The sequence below is a fragment of the Danio rerio genome, chromosome 15 (genome assembly GCF_049306965.1).
Source record: "Danio rerio strain Tuebingen ecotype United States chromosome 15, GRCz12tu, whole genome shotgun sequence".
Classification (NCBI taxonomy): Eukaryota; Metazoa; Chordata; class Actinopteri; order Cypriniformes; family Danionidae; genus Danio; species Danio rerio.
Genome location: NC_133190.1, coordinates 46,504,556 through 46,529,940, shown reverse-complemented (window position 1 = coordinate 46,529,940; position 25,385 = coordinate 46,504,556). Strand labels below are relative to the sequence as shown.

Here is a 25,385-nt window from a genome sequence, read left to right as displayed (position 1 = left end):
AACACACACACACACTTTTATAAACACGATGACACTTTTAAACACACATATTCACTTTTAAAAACACACACACACACTTTTATAAACACAATGACACTTTTAAACACACATCCACTTCTAAAAACACACACACACTTTTATAAACACGATGACACTCTTAAACACACATCCACTTCTAAAAACACACACACACTTTTATAAACACGATGACACTCTTAAACACACATATTCACTTTTATAAACACACACACACACTTTTATAAGCACGATGACACTCTTAAACACACATCCACTTCTAAAAACACACACACACTTTTATAAACACGATGACACTCTTAAACACACATATTCACTTTTATAAACACACACACAAACTTTTATAAACACGATGACACTCTTAAACGCATTCATTTTTAAAAACACACACACACACACTTTTATAAGCACGATGACACTTAAACACGCATATTCACTTTTATAAACACACACACACACACACACACACACACACACTTTTATAAGCACGATGACACTCTTAAACACACATATTAACTTCTAAAAACACACACACACTTTTATAAACACGATGACACTCTTAAACACACATATTCACTTTTATAAACACACACACAAACTTTTATAAACACGATGACACTCTTAAACGCATTCATTTTTAAAAACACACACACACACACTTTTATAAGCACGATGACACTTAAACACGCATATTCACTTTTATAAACACACACACACACACACACACACACACTTTTATAAGCACGATGACACTCTTAAACACACATATTAACTTCTAAAAACACACACACACTTTTATAAACACGATGACACTCTTAAACACATTCATTTTTAAAAACACACACACACACACTTTTATAAGCACGATGACACTTAAACACGCATATTCACTTTTATAAACACACACACACACTTTTATAAACACGATGACACTCTTAAACACGCATATTCACTTTTATAAACAAACACACGCACACACATTTAATAAACACACACTTAATAAACGCACACACACTTGCGCACACACTTTTAATAAACTCACAAACACGCTTAATAAACCCACACACTCTCCCTCTCCAACACACGCACTCTTATAGACACACAGATACTTATCTCATACACTCACACTTTTATAAACACAGACGCACATTTCATAAATACATAGACACACACTTTAACACACACACACATTTATAAAGACATACACATGCACACACATTTAATAAACACACTAAATATACACACACTCTCCCTCTCAATCACACACACTCTTATGAACATGCACACACACACACTTATCACATGCACACACACTTAATAAATGCACACATACTCTTATAAACACACACACACACACTTTTATAAATGCCCACACATGCACAGACAATAAATAAACACACACACACACTCTCCGTCAATCACACACTTAATGAATGCACACATGCACACACACTCGTATAAATACACACGCTTATTACACACACACTTTTATAAACACACACACTTTGATAAACACATGCACACACACACCTAAAAAACACACACACTCTCCCTCTCAATCACACACACTCTTATATACGCACACACACACACATACTTATCACATGCACACACACTTAATAAATACACACATGCACACACACTCTTATAAATACACACACTTATTACACAAACACACACACACACACACACACACACACACACACACACACACACACAGAGTTTTATAAATACACACACTCTGATAAACATACACATGCACACATATTTAATAAACACACACACACACACACACACACACACACCTAATGAACACATACAGTCTCCCTCTCAATCACAGACACTTATAAACACACACACTATCTCTATCATACACACACGCACATATTCACACACTTAACGCACACACACACTTTTATCAACACACACACACGCACACACACACTTATAAAACACACAATCTCTCTCACACGTATATTCACTCACTCTCTTTATCATACACACACGCACACAAACTCTCTCAATCTATTTCGCATGCACACACACGCACACACACACACACTTTTATAAACACCCAAACACATACACACTTAAACACACACACTTAATAAACACACAAACACTTACTCTCTGTTTCTCTCACATATACACTCACTCGCTCCTAGACTGTCAATCATACACACACACAAACTCTCACTCTATACGCGCACACACACACACACACACACACACTGGTATCACATGCTAGGGATCAGTGTGTGATCTGTGCTTGTGTTCAGTCTCGGGACCCTCAGGAATGCTGGTGTGTGTGTGTGTGTGAGTGAGTTTTCTTCATTTACAGTTTCCTTTCATGAAAGCACATCTCATTTTAACCCAATAAGCAGCACAAATCAGCAAAGCCAACAGACATAATTCAGTTTCTGTGTATTTACTCGGCTCTAGACACAACAACAACAACAAAAAAATCACAAAAACAACAAAATTACTGGGGCAACACAGTGGCGCAGTGGTTAACAATGTCACCTCACAGCAAGAAGGTCACTGGTTCGAGTCCCGGCTGGGTCAGTTGGCATTTCTGGGTGCACATTCTCCTGGTGTTCCCGTGGGTTTCCTTTGGGTGTTTCGGTTTCCCCCACAGTCCAAACACATGCGCTATAGGTGAATTGGGGGAGCTAAATTGGTCGTAGTGTATGAGTGTGTGTGTGAACGAGTGTTGAGGCTGAAAGGGCATCAGCTGCGTAAAATGAATGCTGGAATAGTTGGTGGTTCATTCACAAAAATAATAACATTCTTAAACTAAATATGTTTAAATGGCAAACTGATAATAAACACATAAAAAAAACTATAAAACTAAAGGAGTTTATAATGAAATAAAAACTGAACAGACAAAAGTCAAATAAAAAGGACAAACAAATCCTACAAAATGACCAAAAAAATTTAACAAAATAAAAGAAAAAATAATGAATAAAATATAAGGAAAAAACAACAACAACAAAAATCTGAATAAAAAATAACAAAAAATAACAATAAAAAAATTATAATATAAAAAATATTATAATATATAATTAATAAATATTAAATATTCATATTAAATATTAATTAATAAAAAATAACCAAGAAAATAATAAAAATATTAATAAAAACCTAAAATAATAAAATAAAATAATATTAAGGTTTAATAAAATTAACAACTAAAGGAACAAATAAATGAATAAATACTAGTATAGACACAAAATGTACAGACGAAAATTTAATAAAAAGGACAAGCAAGTCTTATAAAATTTTTAAAAATCTTAAAACAAGAACTATAATTATTAAATAAAATATTAAATAAAATTATTATTATTATAAAAAATAACTAAATAAATAAAACATTAATAAAAATAACAAACTTTTTAAACTAAAATAGTTAAAATATGAAGTGAAAATAAATCCAATATTAACAAATATTATTAAAACTAAAGGAATACATAAATAAAACTGAACAGACAAAAATCGAATAAAAAGGACAAACAAATCCTACAAAATGACCAAATCTTAAATGATAAAAAATTAAATAATAAAAAATATTAATTAAAAAAATCTAAATATTAATTAAACAGTAACAAAATATTCAAAAGATTAATAAAAAATAAATATTTTTTTAACTAAAATAATAAATTTTTAAACTGAAAATAAACACAATATTAACAAATTTGATTAAAACTAGGAACAAATAAATATAAACTGTATAGACAAAAATTTTATAAAAAGGACAAACAAATCCTACAAAACGATCAAACCTTTAACAAAAAAATTAAACAATAAAAATATGAATAAAAATAACAAAAATAACAATTAAAATATTAATAAAAATAACTAAATTTATTAAACCACAATAATTAAATTACAAACTAAGAAAAAAAATAACAGATATTATTAAAACTAAAGGAATATTTATCTGTATAGACAAAAATATATAATTAATCAAAATATTAATACAAAATACCAAAAAATAATACAAATATTAATAAAAAACAACAAAAAATAAAATAAAAAATTAATAAAATTTTTCATAATATTAATGAAAATATCTAAATTTTTTACTTAAAATAATTAAATTTAGCTTAATAGAAATGAAATGTATTCATGTAAAACTAAAGAAACAAATAAAATCTGTATAGACAATAAAAAGAACGAACAAAATGACCAAACACTTTAACAAACAAATGTAAATAATAAATCAAAATATTAATAAAATAACAAAAAATATATAATTAATGAATGTTATTAAAAATAACAAAAATAAATAATAAAAATATTAATAAAAATATAAAAAATAATAAACAATAATAAAAATAACATAAAATAATCAAAATATCAATAAAAATATTTAAAAACTTTTTATAAAAAATATTAATAAAAATAACTATAATAAATAATAAAAATATTAGTAAAGTAGCAAAAATCAAAATATTTATAAAAAATAACAAAAAATAAATAATAAAAATTATAATTAAAATAACATCAAATAAATAATTAAAATAATAATAATAAATAGCAAAAATAAATAATAAAAATATTAATAAAAAATAACAAAACAATCAAAATATTAATAAAAAGTAACAAAATAAATAATTAAAATATTATTAAAAATAAATTCTTAAACTACAATAGATAGATTACAAACTTAATAAAAAATGATAACAAATATTTTTAAAACTAAAGGAATAAATAAACTGTATAGACAAAAGTAAAAAAAAAGATAAGAAATCCTACGAAATGACCAAAACTTTAATAAAAAAAAATTATTAAAAAATAATTAAAAATACTCGAAATATGAAGAAAAATAAAGAAATTCTTTAAACTACAATAATTAAGTAAGACAAAAAAAAAATGATTACAAATATTGGGGCTGCATGATATAAAAAAAATTGACATTGCTAAATATTATTTCTCTGTAATATATAATGCGATATATATATAAAACATAATAATGCTAAATAAATTCACCAGATGACTCTTTTTGCAAACACTTTAAATTGATTGGGATGATTTTATAGGGGAGTTAAATTTAAATATATTTTTATGTAATTTAGTAAATACATAAACAAAATACAGTCATAAATAAACACAATGGAGCAAATATTAAAGGAAAGTAAACAGTAATCTATGGCTTTCTGGGGAAGGTCTAACTAATCAGTTACAGAAATCTACTAATCATCTTCATCATATTAATAAAATAAAACTTTATCAAATGTCTTCATGCACTATTAAAATACTTTGAACTCTCTTAAAATGATAAATGACCCCTAAAAAATAAGGGACTAAGCTGAAGGAAAATTTAATGAACTAATATATATAAATAATTATCTGCTTAAACTAATTTATGCCCCCAAAATGTTTCATATCTAACAGTCTTGCATTAAAAATCACTCAATTAATTTGATGTGAATGCAAAACATCTTTAATCGACATACAGTATAATTCCAATGCATTTTTTACAGTACTTTAAATAGAATAATTAATTTATTTTACTATATTATTTTAAGGTAAGTGCTTGCAAACAATTGATATGGGCTGAATTTAAACAAACAAATTACATTGAACATTACTAAATTAAATTTGTTATAATTAGTTTAAATTCAGTCCATATCAATTGTTTGCCTCCGCTTACCTTAAAATAATATAGTAAAATAAATTAATTATTTTCATTATTTTAAGTTGTAATAGTTTAACAATCGAATATAAAGGCAGTCTTCTCACAATGTGGTTTATGATGTGATCAGGCGTGGTATTTTCCAATGTTTTATCTCTCTCCGTGTGTGTGTGTGTGTGTGTGTGTGTGTGTGTGTGTGTGTGTGTGTGTGTGTGTGTGTGTGTGTGTGTGTGTCATATGTTTGATCATGTGGCGTTCAGTGGAGCTGCACATACACTGCTCTTAGCTTTTTTTCAGATCATAAGCACATCACATGTTAGCATCGTAGCCACGAGGTCCAGATAATCCAGCGCAGGAATGAACGTCACAGGATTTACTCGTACTTCTGTCTGCGTTCACACACACACACATACACACAGCTCATCCACAAACACAGCGTTCAGCTTTTCACAACACACACACACACACACACACACCGCTTTTCAGGAGGAAATATACAAAGATATGAACAACAGCAACTACTAACATGAAAACACACACACTTTTGTGATTCATTTATTAATTTTCCTTTGGCTCAGTTCCTTTATTCATCAGGGGTCTCCACAGTGGAATGAATTGCCAACTATTCCAGCATACGTTTTAAGCCAGGGATGTCCAAACTCGGTTCTGGAGGGCCGGTGTCCTGCATAATTTAGTTCCAACCCCAATTAAACACACCTGAACCAGCAAATCGAGCTCTTTCTTGGTATACTTAAAGCTTCCAGGCGGATGTGTTGGAGGAAGTTGGAGCTAAACTATGCAGGACACTCAGCCCTCCAGGACCGAGTTTGGACACCCCTGTTTTAAGCAGTGGATGCCCTTCCAGCTGCAACCCAGCATTGGGAAACTGCCATACACTCTTACATTCATACATACACTCACACACTACGGTTAATTTAATTTAATTTAACAAAAATCTTAAAACAAGAACTATAAATATTAAATAAAATATTAAATAAAATTATTATTATTATAAAAAAGTAACTAAATAAATAAAACATTAATAAAAAATAAGAAACTTTTTAAACTAAAATAGTTAAATTATGAAGCTAAAATAAATCCAATATTAACAAATATTATTAAAACTAAAGGAATAAATAAATAAAACTGAACAGACACAAATCGAATAAAAAGGACAAACAAATCCTACAAAATGACCAAAACTTAAATGATAAAAAAATAAATAATAAAAAATATTAATTAAAAAATCGAAATATTAATTAAACAGTAACAAAATATTCAAAACATTAATAAAAATAACTTTTTAAAACTAAAATAATACAATTTTAAACTGAAAATAAACACATTATCAACAAATTTGATTAAATCTAGGAACAAATAAATAAATATAAACTGTATAGGCAAAAATTTAATAAAAAGGACAAACAAATCCTACAAAAAGATCAAACCTTTAACAAAAAAAAAATTTAAATAATAAAAATATGAATAAAAATAACAAAAATAACAATTAAAATATTAATAAAAATAACTAAATTTATTAAACCACAATAATTAAATTACAAACTTAATAAAAGTAATAACAGATATTATTAAACTAAAGTAATTTATCTGTATAGACAAAAATCTATAATTAATCAAAATATTAATACAAAATACCAAAAAAAAATCAAAATATTAATAAAAAACAACAAAAAATAAAATAAAATATTAATAAAATTTTTCATAATATTAATGAAAATATCTTTTTTTTTTTTTACTTAAGATAATTACATTTAGCTTAATAGAAATGAAAATTTATTCATTTAAAACTAGAGAAACAAATCAAATTTGTATAGACAATAAAAAGTACAAAATGACCAACACTTTAACAAACAAATGTAAACAATAAATCAAAATATTAATAAAAATATTTTTTTATACTACGGTTAATTTAGTTCATTCAGTTTCCCTATAGCGCATGTGTTTGGACTGTGGGGGAAACCGGAGCACCCGGAGGAAACCCACACCAACATGGTGAGAATAGGGGTTATGCATGCAAACTCCACACAGAAATGACAACTGGCACAGCTGGGACTCGAACCAGCAAGCTTCTTGCTGTGAAGCAACAGTGCTGAGCACTGAGCCATCGTGTCGCTCTTGTGATTTATTAATGCATTTAATTTTATAATTCATATTTAGCTTCTGATGCAAAAAGATATTCAGAAATTAAAAGTGTAAGATTTAATTAAACTCGAGCTTTATATACAAGCTTTATTTACAGAGGAATGAAACATTATGTTTTGCCGGACTACGGTGCTACTAGGCAGGGGCCTATAATATTCTGACAGTATGATAACCTTGGATCAAAGTATCATGGTTTCGAATTTACATTGTTCTGATCAGGCCCGGATTGGCTAATCGGGAGGACCGGGAGAATTCCCGGTGGGCCGGTCCGTTTTTTTGGCCGCGAGGGCCGGTGTCCCTAGCTCCAGAATCTGTCGCTCTCAGCAGTCACACTTTTTAAAAATTATTTATTTATTTACTTGACCACAGCCTTCTTATTCATTATTTTACCGCAGTTCTGCTCTATTTATCTATTATATCAATGTACAGCTGTTGTGGTACAGTGGTTAGCACGTTAAGTTACGACGCCGTGATCCCGGGTTCGGTCCTCGTTGGAGAAACATTTTTTTTATTTTTTTATTGTTAAGACATATAATGCTGTAAGGGTTGTTGATCATTTTAAGTTCTAAAACAGCTGTTTTCTCAAAAAAGACGTGATAGTGTAATTAGAAACTGAATTGGAAATGACCTTATTTTAATATAGTCATTGGTGAACTGAGGTGGGCCGGTCTAAGGCTTGAAACTCCAGGGCTGAAAAAGAGTCCCACTCCGGCCCTGGTTCTGATACTGCGCTAAAATATACACTTTTTAAATGTCTGGGTAAAAAAACTAAAACTTTTGCCTCTTTGAATACAATATATTTTATTTTGAGATGTAATATATTGGAGCAGTAAACATGTCAGGCCAAATAAATCTTTGACTCCTGCTGTCTTTGCTGTTGTTTCTAAAACACAGATTTATTTGCAATTTAAGCAGCGTCTTTGGAGATCTTTTCTGCTGGACATGTTGTCCATAAAAAAAAAAAATAATTAAAAAAAAAAAAAAATAAATAAATATATATATATATATATATATATATAATCCACATTGAACGATAACAATATACAGTTGAAGTCAGAATTATTAGCCCCCCTATGATTTGTTTTTCTTTTTGAAATATTTCTCAAATTATGTTTCACAGAGCAAGGAACTTTTCACAGTATGTCTGATAATATTTTTTCTTCTGGAAAAAGTCTTATTTGTTTTATTTCGGCTAGAATAAAAGCAGTTTATAATTTTTAAAACACCATTTTAAGGTAAATATTATTAGCCCCTTTAAGCAATATTTGTTTCCTGATAGTCTACAGAACAAACCATCGCTATACAATAACCTATATAATTACCGTAACCTGCCTATAGTTAACCTAATTAACCTAGTTAAGCCTTTAAATGTCACTTTAAGCTGTATAGAAGTGTCTTGAAAAATATCTCGTCAAATATTATTTACTGTCATCATGGCAAAGATCAAATAAATCAGTTATTAGAAATGAGTTATTAAAACTGTTCTGATTAGAAAAAAAATTCTGTTAAAAAGAAATTGGGGAAAAATATACAGGAGGGCTAATAATTCGGAACTTAACTGCATATAACAAGAGAGAGAATTAATACAAATAAAAAAAACAACAACAAAAATTACTAAAACATCTTATTAAAATGACACTAAGATAAAAAATGAACTGGTTTAAAAATAACGAAAAGTTAAGAAAAGTTAAAACTGCATACAAAGCATGACCAAAACAATTAAAAACAGACACAAAACAACTAAAATATTAAATAATTATAAAGTAAAAATCCATTAAAACTTTATTGAAAACGCAGAATTAATAAATGAATAAAACTATATAGACAGAAATCTAATTGTACAAAATGACCAAAGCATTGATTCAAATAAAAAGAATAATTAAAAAAATATATATATTTATTCAAAAGCATTCATTCGATCATTTTCTTTTCAACTTAAGCCCTTTATTTATCAGGGGTCGTCACAGTGGAATGAACCGCCAGCGTGTCCAGCATATGTTTTATGCAGTGGATGCCCTTCCAGCACCCATACACACTCATTCACACACTTAAACACTACGGACAATTTAGCTTAATATCAAAACTGATTTACATACACTGACAATAAAAACACACTTTTAAAAAGCTGTGATTTATGTCAGCTTTATAAATACAACCATCCAATGCTTAAAACTGCTTCCTGCTATTTTTTTATTGTTGAATTAAATTAACTTTACTCGCTGTTAAATTAACTTTAGTCGCTGTTAAATTAACTTTAGTCGTCTCAACTTTTTTTTTAGTCATCTCAACTTATTAATCAATCTGACAAAAAATATTAGGTTTAAACATTAGTTGAGCCCTGTATAACTTATTAAAATATTAATTAAATTAAAGTGACATAAAACGTGTCATTAATCTTTTCTTATGATATAATATGATATAACTCATTTAATAAAACATCTTTTTTTATTCATGTTATTCAGATGCACTGCCTGACTGAAAATGGCTGTAATACCCTCAGCGCTCTATAGAGGGCAGTGTGCGTCGAACATTTCCCTATTATCACTGTATAAACTCCAACATCCTCACAGACCGGAGCTAAAGCGCTTTCCTTTAGCATTTCACCTCTTCTGTGCATCCTTTTCCAACCATTGCCAATGTGTTACATTTTATGGGCTGCACTTCTGATTTTGGGGAACTTCTATTCACATAAACTGAAAAAAATAATGGTTAAAGGTTCCGTGTTTTGTGATTCACGGTTTTCTGTTTGTTTACGGTTATGAGGTGCAGTATGGGACCTTGAGCTCTGCCATGTCGAGTTTTGATGTTGAAAATGTAACTTTTGTGACTTTTATTTGCTTTGTCAAGTGACTTTTATTGACATCCTTGCTGAAAAAAAAACAGCTTAAAACAGCCTAAGCTGTTTGGCTGGTTTTAGCTGGTTGACCAGCCTGGTTTTAGAGGGGGTTTGACCTTTTTCAGGCTGGTTTCCAGGCTAGTCTTAGCTGGTTAGGCTGGGAGATTACCAGCAAAAACTAGCTTAAACCAGGCTGGTTTAAACTGGTTATAGCTAATCATTTTTCAGCATGACCAGCTAAGACAAGGCTGTAAATGGCTGAAAACCAGCCTGGAAAGAGCCAAAACCTCTCTAAAACCAGGCTGGTCGACCAGCTAAAACCAGCCAACCATCCTAGACTGGTTTAAGCTGTATTTTCAGTTGGGAGTTTAGTATTTTGAAACAATATATTATATAATAAATAATATTTCTATATATTTATGTTAAAATGTACTGGCAGTTTATTGCTACACCAATCCATACAGTAGGCTATATGATATCAAACTATTACCAATGTCATTTTAATATCATTTCTACATTAAACGTTGATTATAAGTGAGATAAAGGTCGACCGATGCAATTCAGTGAATGAATAACAAAAACATGAATGACAAAATACAGAAAACCGCTAATTTGGGGATATACATTCACCGTCCACTTTATTAGGCACACCCTATGAATACCAGGTTGGACCCCCTTTTGCATTCAGAACTGCCTTAATCCTTCATGGCATAGATTCAACAAGGTACTGGAAATATTCCTTAGAGATTTTGCTCCATATTGACATGATAGCATCACGCAGTTGCTGCAGATTTGTCAGCTGCACATCCCAAAGGCGCTCTATTGGATTGAGGTCTGGTGACTGAGGAGGCTTTTTGAGTACAGTGAACTCATTGTCATACTTAAGAAACCTGAAATAATTTGTGTTTTATGACATGGCGCATTATCCTACTGGAAGTAGCCATCAGAAGATGGGCAACTGTGGTCATAAAAAGATGGACATGGTTAGCAACAAAACAACACAATGCTCAGTTGGTATTAATGGGCCCAAAGTGTGCCAAGAAAATCTCCCCCACACCATTACACCACCACTACCAACCTGAACTGTTGATACAAGACAGGATGGATCCATGCTTTCACGTTGTTGATGCCAAATTCTGACCTGACGATTCAAATGTGGCAGCAGAAATCGAGACTCATCAGATCAGGCAACGTTTATACAATCTTATATTGTCCAATTTTGTTGAGCCTGAGTGAATTGTAGCCTTATTTGAGTTACTGTTGCCTTTCAGCTGGAACCAGTCTGGCCATTTTCCTCTGACCTCTGGCATCAACAAGGCATTTGCGCCCACAGAACTGCCGCTCACTGGATATTTTCTCTTTATCAGACCATTCTCTGTAAACCCCAGAGATGGTTGTGCGTGAAAATCCCAGTAGATCAGCAGTTTCTGAAATACTCTGACCAGCCCGTCTGGCACCATCAACAAGCAGTTGGACAGGTGTACCTAATAAAGTGGCCGGTGAGTGTATATATTTTTATTTTACAGTGTAATAGTGATAGGTAGCGTACTGTACATTTAGCTTTGTGCTTTATTTTTATTTATCATTATGATGATAATCGTTGTGATAATATTATTTGTTTGGGTCAAATATTATTTTAATGTACAATTCATGCTATTAACAAAGCATTAACTTAGACTTTTAGCTCAAGAAACTACTAATTAGCTGCTAATTAATAGTTATTAAGGTAGTAATTGGTTTTAGGTATTGGGCAGGATTGTTGATTTAACTAAGACTTTATAAGTGTTACTAAACAGTTCTTATCTTAATGATAGGCAGTAGTAAATGGAGTGAAGTGTTATTTAAACTAAAGTGTTACCTTTGTTTATTATAACAATGCTGTGCTTGGGGCGACACAGTGGCTAATGCCGAGTTCAGACTGCATGATTTTCAAAGTAGTCGTGTCACAGATGTTTTCACACTGCATGACTATCTGGGCTAGCGTTTAGTCGCTGCTTTGTTTACACTGCAAGATGGATCGGCGACAGGGACATTCACATTGCATGACTTTACTATAGGAAGAATCGCCGACAACTTCGTCCAAACTACGTCTCACAGCCAAAAACATGTGGTATATCTTTTGTTATTAAATACATAATGAAAAACATATGTAAAAATATGTATAAAATACATAATGCTAAAAAGAAAGAAGCCTTTAATGGGGTAGAACATGTACATGTTTGCTCAACTGGGTTTAAAGGGAATTAGCCATTTCTCCTCAACGTTGATAATAAACTAATTTCTTTCTGTATAAATCGTCAAACAGACACGGTTGCTCCTGAGTCCTGTAAAACCTCCACTAGTTTTCCCTCCATTTCGTGGGTCCAAATAAACCGAAAATGAGCGCTTTTAACTTCTCCCCCAGCCTCCCGCTGGCCTGCAGCAGGTATACACACACACGCACACACAAGTGAATGCTGCTCTCTCATTGGCTGTAGGCGGTCGCTGATGTTATTTTTAGTCAAAACTCAATTCACACGGCATGATTTGAATCGCCGACAGCTCCAGATATTCAGCACGCCAAATATCTCACAGGCATCGGCGACTCATCGGTGATTCTCTCAGATTGCGTCTTTGAAAGTTCATACTGTGTGATTGTCACTCACATGCACGAGCAGCGATTTGCCTGTGATTTCAGGCATTTGTCGGCGATTTCTCAAAACCTGTCGGCGAGCCAAAATCGGGGCTAAAATCACGCAGTCTGAACTAGGCATAAGGTGGCACTGTCGCCTCACAGCAAGAAGGTTGCTGGTTTGAGTCCTGGCTTGGTCAGTTAGCATTTCTGTGTGGAGTTTGCATGTTCTCCCCGTGTTGGTGTGGGTTTCCTCCGGGTGCTCCGGTTTCCTCCACAGTCCAAACACATGCTATAGCTGAATTGAATAAACTAAATTGGCCGTAGTGTATGAGTGTGTGTGAATGTTTCCCAGTTCTAGGTTGCAGCTGGAAGGGCTTCCTCTGCATAAAACATATGCTGGAATAGTTGGTGGTTGATTCCGCTGTGGGGAACCATGAACAATAAAGGGGACTAAGCCGAAGGAAACTGAATGAATGTTGTGCTTTAGGTTTGAATGTTACATTAGTAATAAATTAGCATATCTGTGGTCAATGCTCTTTTGAGTTGGCTGAAAATAATAGTCCTATCCTGCAATCCAACTCAATTCTGTTAGTGAATCAGGGAATGAGCACAACCCAATCAGCTCATGAAGAGTGAAATGAATGAATGGACTGCAGAACTGAAGGCCAGCGCTGATGCTGAGGAGGAGGAGGAGGCTGAGAGAGAGAGAGAGAAAGAGATTATCTTTCTACAAATATCAAAAAAGCCATAAAACGACAGTAAATCAATTATTCGATGGCGTCTCAAAATGACATTGGCATAATCTCTGTTGCCATAGAAACACTGATGATATATAAAGATTCCTGCGTCTGCTGTAGGGACACGAGAAGCTCTGTTTCTGTCATTCAGCAGTCAGTCTATAGCATATCTCCACTTTTCAGGACAGTAAATGTACAGTTTCTTATAGAGTTTTCTGCTGATTGCATGAGGAAATGCTTGTTTTCTTTGTTTTTTGTTTTGTAAGGTCCACCCAGTTGGTCCAATGACGGTATCCAATGGTGGATGAAGGTTCACTGCATGTTCGGTCTTTCCAGTGCACAATGTTGATTTATATTAAACTGCATGTTCGGTCTTTCCAGTGCACAATGTTGATTTATATTAAACTTAACTCATATCTGACTCCAATTTAGTATGAGGTGGTTTAGAATATTAATATATTTATCCTCGTTTTATCTGACTCCAATTATAAAACATTAAGAAGATTATATCAATATGTAATTTAGATAAATGTTTGAACCGTTTGTCATCACTAGTAACTATTACATCCGTTCATTCGGGTGCTCGTCTCGCTCAGAGAAATCGCCTCGGCCAAAGGCGTCCCTCACGGTCACACTCCGGTCAATCTTGAATATTAAACAGAGGTAATTGACTAATACTTTAGATGGCCGCTACCAGCGCGCTCGTTCTAAAATACTTTAGTTAGTCCCGCTTAAATGTACACCTTTGAGTTAAGACAATCATCATTTCTAATTAGAGGTTGGGGCATTAATATAAATGTACCCGACTACTGGACTCTATAGTAACTTTGGTTTTCACCAAGCCCATGGTTTCCCATATGAACTTAATTTAGAATAATATTACCTTCAAACAAAGGTCGGGTACCCAATCTAGGTTAGTCGTGCAACACCTTGTTGACCTAGACGGAAGTTATCGCCCTTTCCACCTAAGTACACATGAATCAATATCAAGAGTCAGCCGGATCGCTAAAACACAATTAGTGTGCCCAATGCTCCATCTCAATTGGATTTTAGTCCGTCTACTGACCTGACGCAAGACGTGCGGAAACAAGGATACAGCGTAATCTACTTGAATTAATAATTACAGAGTGAGCAAAATATGGTCAAACATTACAATTTATTAGTCAGGTAAATGTATTATGCCAATTCAATCAGTCAATTCATAAATGATCAATACAAAACATCAAATTATCAAAGATAACTCCAAGATGAAAAAGATGCATTCCTGACTTTGAAATATACATAACATGGAACAGGCCATGTTATGGGCTGATCTGGTTAGGCAGAATCGCGCTGAGTTTTTCTTAGACCTTACCTTAAATAATCCAAGAATTCCCTCAAGGAAGGGGGTGTGTGTATATAAAGGTCACACCCTTCACAGTGGTTCAAAAGATGCCTGAAGTTATATATTTATTGTTCTGATTATGTCTATTTCTGAGAGAATGAGACCATTGTACCAATCGCACTGAGACATTTCAAATGATATCAAACATGATGGTTAAAGTCAGTTTGGTTAATTCTAGAACATTCAAATGACCATATGCGTGAGTTGGGGGGATGAAGCTGAGTTTTAGCATAGTCAGCTCATGTTTTGAATTGTCAAAGACATCAAAAATATTTGTAATATTTCAATTCTTACAGTTTTTAACAGATAGATACAGAATTTAAATTAACAAAGTTAGCTTGAGAGCACAATCACTAAACAATGCAAGTGGAAAATACTGTAAGAGGTTAATTTGTGAATTAATCAACCCATGGCTCATTCTAATTATGTACCCCTGTATACATTTATGGAGAGCACCAAATACATCCCAGGGGTCCATTCTTCATACATGGATTACTCAGTTATCTGGATTTGGTTATTGACGATTTGACATGATACAAGATTGTTTAGTTCTTTAAAACTGATCTGAGACTTGTTGTCATAGCAACAGTTCTGCTAGCTCAAACCTGCTCAAGAGCAGGCTCATTTCATATAAACAGGATTAGATTGGGTCAGTTCAAGCAAAGGTAATACTGAAAATATGTACCGAATGCTGATATTTTCTTAAAGTGGTAGTTATTTACACTTGGGAAAATAGTAAAAAAAAAAATATATATATAAATAAATAAATATATATATATATATATATATATATATATATATATATATATATATATATATATATATATATATATATATACACACATATATTTTTAACCTCCGTTTAACATATATATTATATATGCTTCATAAATAATGCTGCTATTGATGTGCGTATCGCATTTCCGGCCAGCTGCGTATCTGATCAAGACTTTACCGCCTATTCCAGAAGCAGTTGTCATGGTTACTTTAGAACAGCGCAATAGACAAATTACCGGTTGTAAACATTCAGGATGCGCATGCAGCGAGGTTGCAGAAAAAAAAACGGGAGAGCTAGCATTTGCAGCGAGGGAATGACATCCGATGCGGTACAGAGTTTGTTGTTGTCTTAGAGATAATTTATATTGATTACATATTATATATATTACTTACATAAAACTTTCAGCGTATTATAACAGCTTGCCACCCAGTGATAAGCACTGTGATTCGGAAAAATTAACGCTAAAGTGAACGGCGTTCGTCTGACAGGTCCATTTGCGATAGCACCCTCCCAATGGATATTGCATAAGACGAAATGACCAAGCATCCAGCCCCAAATATACCATCTCAATGAAGCTCCAAGTGATTTACAAGAGAGAAGTTAAAGGCCTACTAGTCTTTGGATGCCAACATTGTTGTTCTGTGTGGTCATGTGCAAGCAACAATGTTCCATGATTACCAGGTTCAAAACTATGTAGTGCTAAAAACCGAGGTTCAGCCTAGCCAAAGACAAGGAAAGAAGACAGAACTGTACAAGGCCTGGGGAATCATCAACAAGCAGAACAACGGCATTCTGACAGCGAACTGCATCTGTACGGCAGGGTATGTGAACGTACATGTTTGCATTTCATTAATCATTTAGTGTCCGCAGTTTAATTTCCCATGTTTAACTGTTTATGCTGAAATCATTGCTGCAATCTAAAACGAGTGATGTGTCTGATTCAGCATAGCGTGAACTTACCTGATATAACATGAGTCCAGCATTTTTAATCAGCTCCTCACTTTATTCAGCTGCCTTTTAGCCAAAGACGTCTGCGGTTGGCATTAAAAGCAGTGTGGTGTACGGTAAATGTTAAGTTTTCTATTTTTAGACTTTTGATTTTGGCATCCCACCGCACAACACAACATGTTTGCTATTGCAATTGGTCCCTTTTTGCAACCGGTAACCCGTGTGACGTCATGTGTGACGTAAGGTTGGTAATTCCCCTATACATCATATTTTAACAGTGCTACTATAGAGCCCCTTTCACACAGTGATACCAGTAAATATCTGAAAAATTTCCAGAGCGACTTTACCGGTATATTCAAAAAAGCGCTGTTCACACAGGCAAGGAAGTTACGGAATCTTTCCAGAAAAGAGCATTCACACATCCATTCCAAAATACCGGTAAATTCTGACATCATTCACCACAAATGAGCTTTAAACGGCTGCGCTTGTATTTGTAAACATTTGACTACATTACAAACTCTGTGGATGATCAATATTGTGAAAAACTTCGATGAAAAAATATGGAGGATCACTTTCGCATGTCGAGATGTTCATAATATATGCGTGAGCTGGCGCTCACAGGTTGTTTCACAGGTACACGCAAAGCTTGAAGGTAAACAAACAGCGGCTTATCATAAGCATCTTATCGATGATCATTTACACGGTTGGGATTAAGATGAACATATAAACGTGATCTGACTAACTTCTAGCAGCTAAACGCGTCTGGGAGAATATTCAAAGGCTTTTATTCTCATAAACTGCGCGGACGTGAATGCGTCTGACTGTTCTGATTGGCTAAAGCAGACGTCTGACGTCAGCACGTTCTAGACGTGCACACGCTTTTTCCGGCAATCTTCCTTCTGCATTCAAACAGCGCAGCATTCCAGCAAATTACCGGTAATGTTACAACTTCTCTCTCCGGAAAATAGCCAGAACGAATTTACCGGTATTTTCAAAAAGGACCTGTTCACACATACAACCTTCCCGGAAAATTGCCGGTAATTTTCCGGAAAGGTCTGTATGTGTGAAAGGGGCTCAGGACTAAGTTCAAAGAATGCACTGACCAAGTTTTGTCACTATCCAAACTTTCCTGTTGAGAACTAAAAATAGATTTAGGTTTAAATAAGCAACATGCGTCTTCATGGGGGCCTTAATTGTTGGTTTCAGACCCTCCCTCAAAGCCTCTATATTTCGCAGGCGGTGTTGCGCAGAGAGAGCAGCCTTTAATGTGACTCCATGAAGCCGCGCAGCAGACTGTGAGTCACTCTCACACCAGTTTGAACAGCTCTTCCCACGCAAGAGTCCAGCTTCTGACTGTGTTTTTGTGTTTGCGAGTCTGCGGTGGCGTTCAAGAGGAAATGAGGAAGCTGACGTGTGCTTGTGAATGATTTCTGGGTTTCAATTAGCAGTGTGTGTACAGCCGAACTTCTGTTGTTGCAGTGTTTTGGAGTTTGCTTGACTTGCTGTGTAGTGTGTGTGTGTGTGTGTGTGTGTTCTTGCATGCGCACGAGGACTCAATTACACACTTGAGCTTCCGATTACTCGTCATTACGCCTTTAAGAGTGTCAGGGAGGGGTTACCATAGTAACCTGACCCCAGAAGCCATCGAACAATTACTCTTGTACTTTCTAAGAAGTGTTTAGGAAGCTTTCCAGCATCGCAGCGTAATTTATTACAAGCCCACACTCTGCCGTCTCAATCATGCTAATTCTATAATTAACAAGCATAATGCTATTAGCGGCATTCCAGCGCTGGTTGCTGCATCTTAGAGCGCTTAGATAAACAATCATTGGTCGAGTGATACAAGTGATGGGCAGTTGGAAGATTTGTCTACATGTTTTTGCTTTGTACTTTTAGGTTTCTTGTCCAAACGGCAGTGAGTTCAGTTCAAATAGATCCACAGTAAATGTATTTTTGTATGCCAGCCAGTAGGTGGCGACTCTATGGCACTATATTTGTGTGAACATTTGGTCTTGTAGTTCCAGCCTCCTCTCATGAGGAAATCTAACTATGTTTAGTGGCTAATTTGTACGAAGTCATTGGTATAAAAATTTCCAGTTTTTAAAAGGAGGTGTGGCCTATTAACGGCGTTCCAGTGCTGGTTGCTGCATCTTGAAGCGTTTAGATTAAAAGCCATGGTTGAGTGATAGAAGTGATGGGCAGTAGAGTTTCAGTAGAAAGATTTGACGTCAGTTTGTTTTAAAAATCTACATATTTTTGCTTAATATTTATAAGTTTCTTATTCAAACGGCAGTGATTTCTGTTTAAATAGATCCACGTTTAATGTGTTTTTGGATGCCAGGCCAGTAGGTGGCGACTCTATGACACTATATTTATGTGTATATTTTATCCTAAATTTAATCCTGTAGTTCCAGCCTCATCTCATGAGGAAATCTAACTATGTTTAGTGGCTTATTTGTACGAATTCATTGGTATAAAAATATCCTATGTTTCAAAGGAGGCGTGGCCTATTAGCAGCATGTGATGGGCAGTAGAAAGATTTGTCTACATGTTTTTGTTTTGTATTTTTTATTTTTTTTGTCCAAACGGCAGTGATTTATGTTCAAATAGATGCACAGTAAATGTATTTTTTTATGCCAGCCTTCCATCTCATGAGGAAATCTAACTATGTTTAGTGGCTAATTTGTATGAATTCATTGGTACGAAAATGTCCCGATGTTTCAAAAGAGGCGTGGCCTATTAGAAGCTTTCCAGCGCTGGTTGCTGCATCTTTAAACGTTTGGATGAACAAACCGTGGTCGAGTGATACAAGTGATGGGCAGTAGGAAGATTTGTCTGCATGTTTTTGTTATGTATTTTTTGCTTTCTTGTCCAAGCGGCAGTGATTTATGTTCAAATAAATACACAGAAAATGTATTTTTGTATGCCAGCCAGTAGGTGGCGACTCTGGCACTATATTTGTCTGAATATTTGATCTTGTAGTTCCAGCCTCATCTCATGAGGAAATCTAACTATGTTTGGCCACTAATTTGTACAAATTCATTGGTATGAAAATTTCCAGTTTGTTTTTAAAAGGAGGTGTGGCCTATTAGCGGCGTTCCAGTGCTGGTTGCTGCATCTTGAAGGGTTTGAATGAACAAGCAGTCATCGAGTGACACAAGTGATGGGCAGTAGAATTTCAGTAGGAAGATTTGACATCAGTTTGGTTTAAAATTCTACATATTTTTGCTTAACATTTATAAGTTTCTTGTCCAAACGGCAGGGATTTCTGTTTAAATAGATCCACGTTTAATGTGTTTTTGTATGCCAGGCCAGTAGGTGGTGTCTCTATGATATATATATATATATATATATATATATATATATATATATATATATATATATATATATATATATATATATATATATATATATATATATATATATATTTGTGTGTATATTTATTTCTAAATTTAATCCTGTAGTTCCAGCCTCATCTCATGAGGAAATCTAACTATGTTTAGTGTCTTATTTGTACGAATTCATTGGTATAAAAATATCCTATGTTTTAAAGGAGGCATGGCCTATTAGCAGCATGTGATGGGCAGTAGAAAGATTTGTCTACATTTTTTTGTTTTGTATTTTTTATTTTTTTTGTCCAAACGGCAGTGATTTATGTTCAAATAGATGCACAGTAAATGTATTTTTTTTATGCCAGCCAGTAGGTGGCAACTCTATGACACTATATTTGTGTGTATATTTAATCCTGTACTTCCAGCCTCATCTCATGAGGAAATCTAACTATGTTTAGTGGCTAATTTGTACGAATTCATTGGTACGAAAATATCCAATGTTTCAAAGGAGGCGTGGCCTATTAGCAGCATGTGATGGGCAGTTGGAAGATTTGTCTACATGTTTTTGTTTTGTATTTTTTGTCCAAACAGCAGTGATTTACGTTCAAATAGATTCACAGTAAATGTATTTTTGTATGCCAGTCTGTAGGTGGCGACACTATGACACTATATTTGTGTGTACATTTAATCCTGTAGTTGCAGTCTCATCTCATGATTAAATTTAACTATGTTCAGTGGCTAAATTGTACGAATTCATATACGAAAATGTCTGATTTTTAAAAGGAGGCGTGACCTATTAGCAGTATTCCAACGCTAGTTGCTGCATCTTAGAGCGTTTGGATGAACAAGCTGTGGTCGTGTGATACAAATGATGGGCAGTAGGAAGATTTGTCTACATGTTTTTGTTTTGTATTTTTTGTTTTTTTGTCCAAACGGCAGTAATTTATGTTCAAATAAATCCACAGAAAAAAAACTGTACAAAAGCACGCACATCTCTCTTAATTGGGTGCTCAGCCAAAACTGCAAAAAGTGCAAATTAAATGTAAATCAAAGGCGGCAACACCAAGGCTCCAAAAATACAAATGTATTAAATTTAAAGGGCTGACACAGAGCGTGTAACGTTTCGAGCCACCCGGCTCTTCATCAGACAATGTTTATCACAATCAGGTGCTCCTTTTTATACACTTCCGGATCACATGATCTCCTCTCGCATATATGCCAACATATACATACATGCATATGTATACATACACAATCATTCATATATACATATACATACACATGAATACGTATACACATTCACATATAGTATATAGCTTTGATATTATAAATCAAATTACAAAAAATATATATAAATACATAAATAAACTAAAATATTTCATCACAAATTATAATAAATAAAAATAAAAATAAATAAAGAAAAGTATCAGAGCTATAGTTCATCAGTTTGGTTTCAAAATATTTTTGATTAGCATAGTTTCTTGTCCAAACGGCAGTGATTTTTGTTCAAATAGATCCACAGAAAATTAATTTTTCTATGTCTGGCCAGTAGGTGGTGACTCTGACACTATATTTGTGTGTACATTTAATCCTTTAGTTCCAGCCTCATCCTATGAGGAAATCTAACTATTTAGTGGCTAATTTGAACGAATTCATTGGTACAAATATGTCAGATTTTTAAAAGGAGGCGTGGCTTATTAGCAGCATTCCAGTGCTGGTTGCTGCGTCTTAAAGCGTTTAAGTGTCCAGAAAAGTGATATATAAATGTATGGAATTGTTATTATTATTATTGTTATTAATATTATTTATTTATTTATTTATTATTATTATTATTATTATTATTATTAAATAATGAGTTGGTCCACAACAGAGGTGAGGATACAAAGGAAGTTTATTGAGAGAATCGTCAAATAGGCAAAGAAACAGAGACAGACAGGAGCATGCAGATAATCCAAAAGCATAATCAGAGTACAGAGAAATGGTCGGGACAGGCAGCAAAACAACATAAAACAATAAACAAAGCAAAAGTAAAAAAACATAGCAGGCAAGACAAGGAAACACTTCTTAATGCACACTTACAGTTTAACAATTCAAAATAATCCGTCAATAATCAGTCCATAATCAAGGGGGAATCAGGAACTGGTGTGTGAGTGCAAAGACTTCTGGGAGTTGTATTTCATATAGTGGTAGATCATGTGTAGTTCTCCAGTGACCTGCACAGGCTAGATCGCTGGTGATTGTGATGTAGAATGTAGGTGGCATGGTGGCTTATTAGTTTTGCACTGTTGCCTCAGCAAGAGGTTTGCTGATTTGAGTCTTGGAGTTGTGGCAGGATGGGCACCTGCTGGTAAAACATTTGTCAGAGTAATTGGCAGTTCATTCCACTGTGGTGACCTTTAATAAAGCAGGAAATAACCTAAAGGAGTTGTGTTGTGTAATGTGATTTTTTTTTTTTTGGGGTGAACTATCCCTTTAACCACTATTTAGCTACTAAGGCTTTTTGATGTTTTTACCACAAACCCCAGTGGTAAATAGTGGTTAGTGCACACAAATAAACAGTTGTGCATAGTTTAACTACATAAATCATGTCTTTTTGGTTTTATTTGTAGTAAAACCATGATTCACTTTTGTAAGTGACCACAACCTGACATTTATGAAGACTTCTGTTTGAAGTCTTGTATTGTATTGTATTGTGGATATTGTATTGTATTGTATTGTATTGTATTGTATTGTATTGTAGAGTGGTTTTATTGTGTTCATCTGTTTACCTAAGAGCTACTGTATATTGGATATTTTAAGCTATTATCCATTTGACAGCTCTTCAATACGCATGTATAATAATTACGAAAACAATTAAATATATATGAAAATAAAAATGTTTTCCTTTATATAAGCCCTTCCAGCATCATGCGCCTTCTTTGTTTGCTTTTTGGTGGGAAAGATTTGAAAGCTGGTTGGGTTTAGCGTGGGCTTAATGTGCAGCATATTGTTTATTCTTTTTTAGATGTTCGCATATGAACATGGGAGCAGATTTTCCCTGGTAATCCATCTTGTGGGGGGCTCACTAAACACCAACTTAGGCATTTAAGAGAAATGCCTGGTGAAATTAAGAAGATTATTTGGTTAGCAGAATTTCATTCCTACTGAAAAGTGTAGTTGTTCAGCTCAATAGTATAAAATAGCCTAATAAACCAGCACTGAAGCCTAACCAGATCAACTAGTGTGGAAGTTGGTAAAAACGAGGGTGTAAATTACGACTTTGAGTGTGTGAGTGAAATAGAGAGATAGCCTACATAGAGAGAGATTTACGAGAAAGGCTCTCGGTATTGTGGACAACATCACAGGAAGCTGCTCGAGTGGTTTTGCCCTTTTAATGGTCGTTAATCCCGCGCGCAGTTGGCGGGCACATTAATCCCGCGCGAAGCCCAAAGCCACTTTGGCTAAAATGCCCCATCCTATCAACCTGCCACTGCTTTATCCACTCGTGCCTGCACATATGATGATGCACGGACTACTGGAGGTGTCACACACGAGGTATTGATTGACAAACCGCGACATTTTGGCGTTTTAAACCGTGACGTGAAAACTGGCGGGAAAATGAAGCCGCGGTTGTGGAAGAGCTCAGTGGCGCGCAGCTGAGATTCTGCGGTTGCCATGGAAAAAGTGGATTAATCGAAAGGACGCTCTCTTTCAGATAGAGCTTTAGCATCATCATGCTAGCTTGAAATAGACTCCAGATAATAAAGGTTTCTAAATACAGAGGCAAGGTGAGTAATTTACTTACTCTTTAGCGCACTTCTATTCATTATTGTAGTTAATTTCAGTGTGCAAATCATTCATTAAGGATTTGGGGTCAACTTTTTCAGTAGTGGTTTGGTAATGCATGCTTTAGTGAAACAAATTTATGAATGTATTTAAATAGCATATAACGGATTCTAATTTAAATGGCAGGGCGTGTGAGGCGCGCAGGAATGTTGTTCTGCACACATGGCATGTGTCAATTTGTTTTCACCAGCATTGTTTTGGTTGCTCATAAAGAATAACAAACTTGCCTGTGCAAAAGACGACTAATGTGAATGGCCCCTTACGTCTTTATTTTTGGATAACCGCTCTACACTTGCATAAAGTCAATCTTATTTCAAAGCTTTTACTTGGGCACTTTTTTGTCTACCCGGGCCACTCCCAGCAAGATGCCGCCCTGGGCGATCGCCCATATTGCCCATGCCTAAATTCGCCACTGCATCTAATTTCATAATACAATGAATACATTTTTAGTGTTTTAAGGGATATTTAGTGACTAATTTTGAGGTTACTGTTGGTCAAACTATCCAAATTATGTGCCTAATTTTTATTTTTGTAGGCTACATGCAGATATAAACAAGAATTTACAAGAAACATTTTGTGAATGAATAAGATATTGGTGCTCTAAAACAGCCTGTTTTAGACTGTTGAATAATTTTTCTTAGCATTGATTGGTGCAATTATGCATTGGTTCATGGTATGAACCATTATAAGGGGGTCAATTGTTTATTTATATTATACATTTTTAATTATTAATATTTAAAATATAGATCAAAGATCAGAGAAAGCACCCCCCCCCATACATTTTGTTTTCCTTTAGGGGGGATCAAGCATTATGGGGTTCAAACCCCCCTGTAATTCGTTAATTTTAATGTTAGTTCATTATTTTACACTTTTAAAGAATTTTTTAATTTGACAGGATGCTGAAATGGTCCATGCTAAATTATTTTTGTACTGATTCAATCATTTACATAAATTTTCCTGTGAAATTACCCAGAAAAATCAAGGAGAAAATGGAAAAACAATCACCCTTTAATTTAATTAATTTATTTAGCCTATGTATTTATTGTGTAAAAAAAATTTAGATGACTGTACTCTGAAAAAAAGATGATTCCTTG

The 25,385-nt window shown here is 34.0% G+C and overlaps 1 protein-coding gene across 1 annotated transcript in view; it reads left to right on the top strand.

Moving 5' to 3' along the window:
* Window positions 1-23,871: 23,871 nt before the first annotated feature.
* Window positions 23,872-25,385, top strand: part of grm5b (glutamate receptor, metabotropic 5b) — a 123,280-nt gene continuing 121,766 nt past the window's right edge. Inside the window, exon 1 of the mRNA XM_073922659.1 lies at window positions 23,872-24,233. The gene's annotated coding sequence lies outside the window, so the exon portion shown is untranslated. The remainder of the gene's footprint in view (window positions 24,234-25,385) is intronic.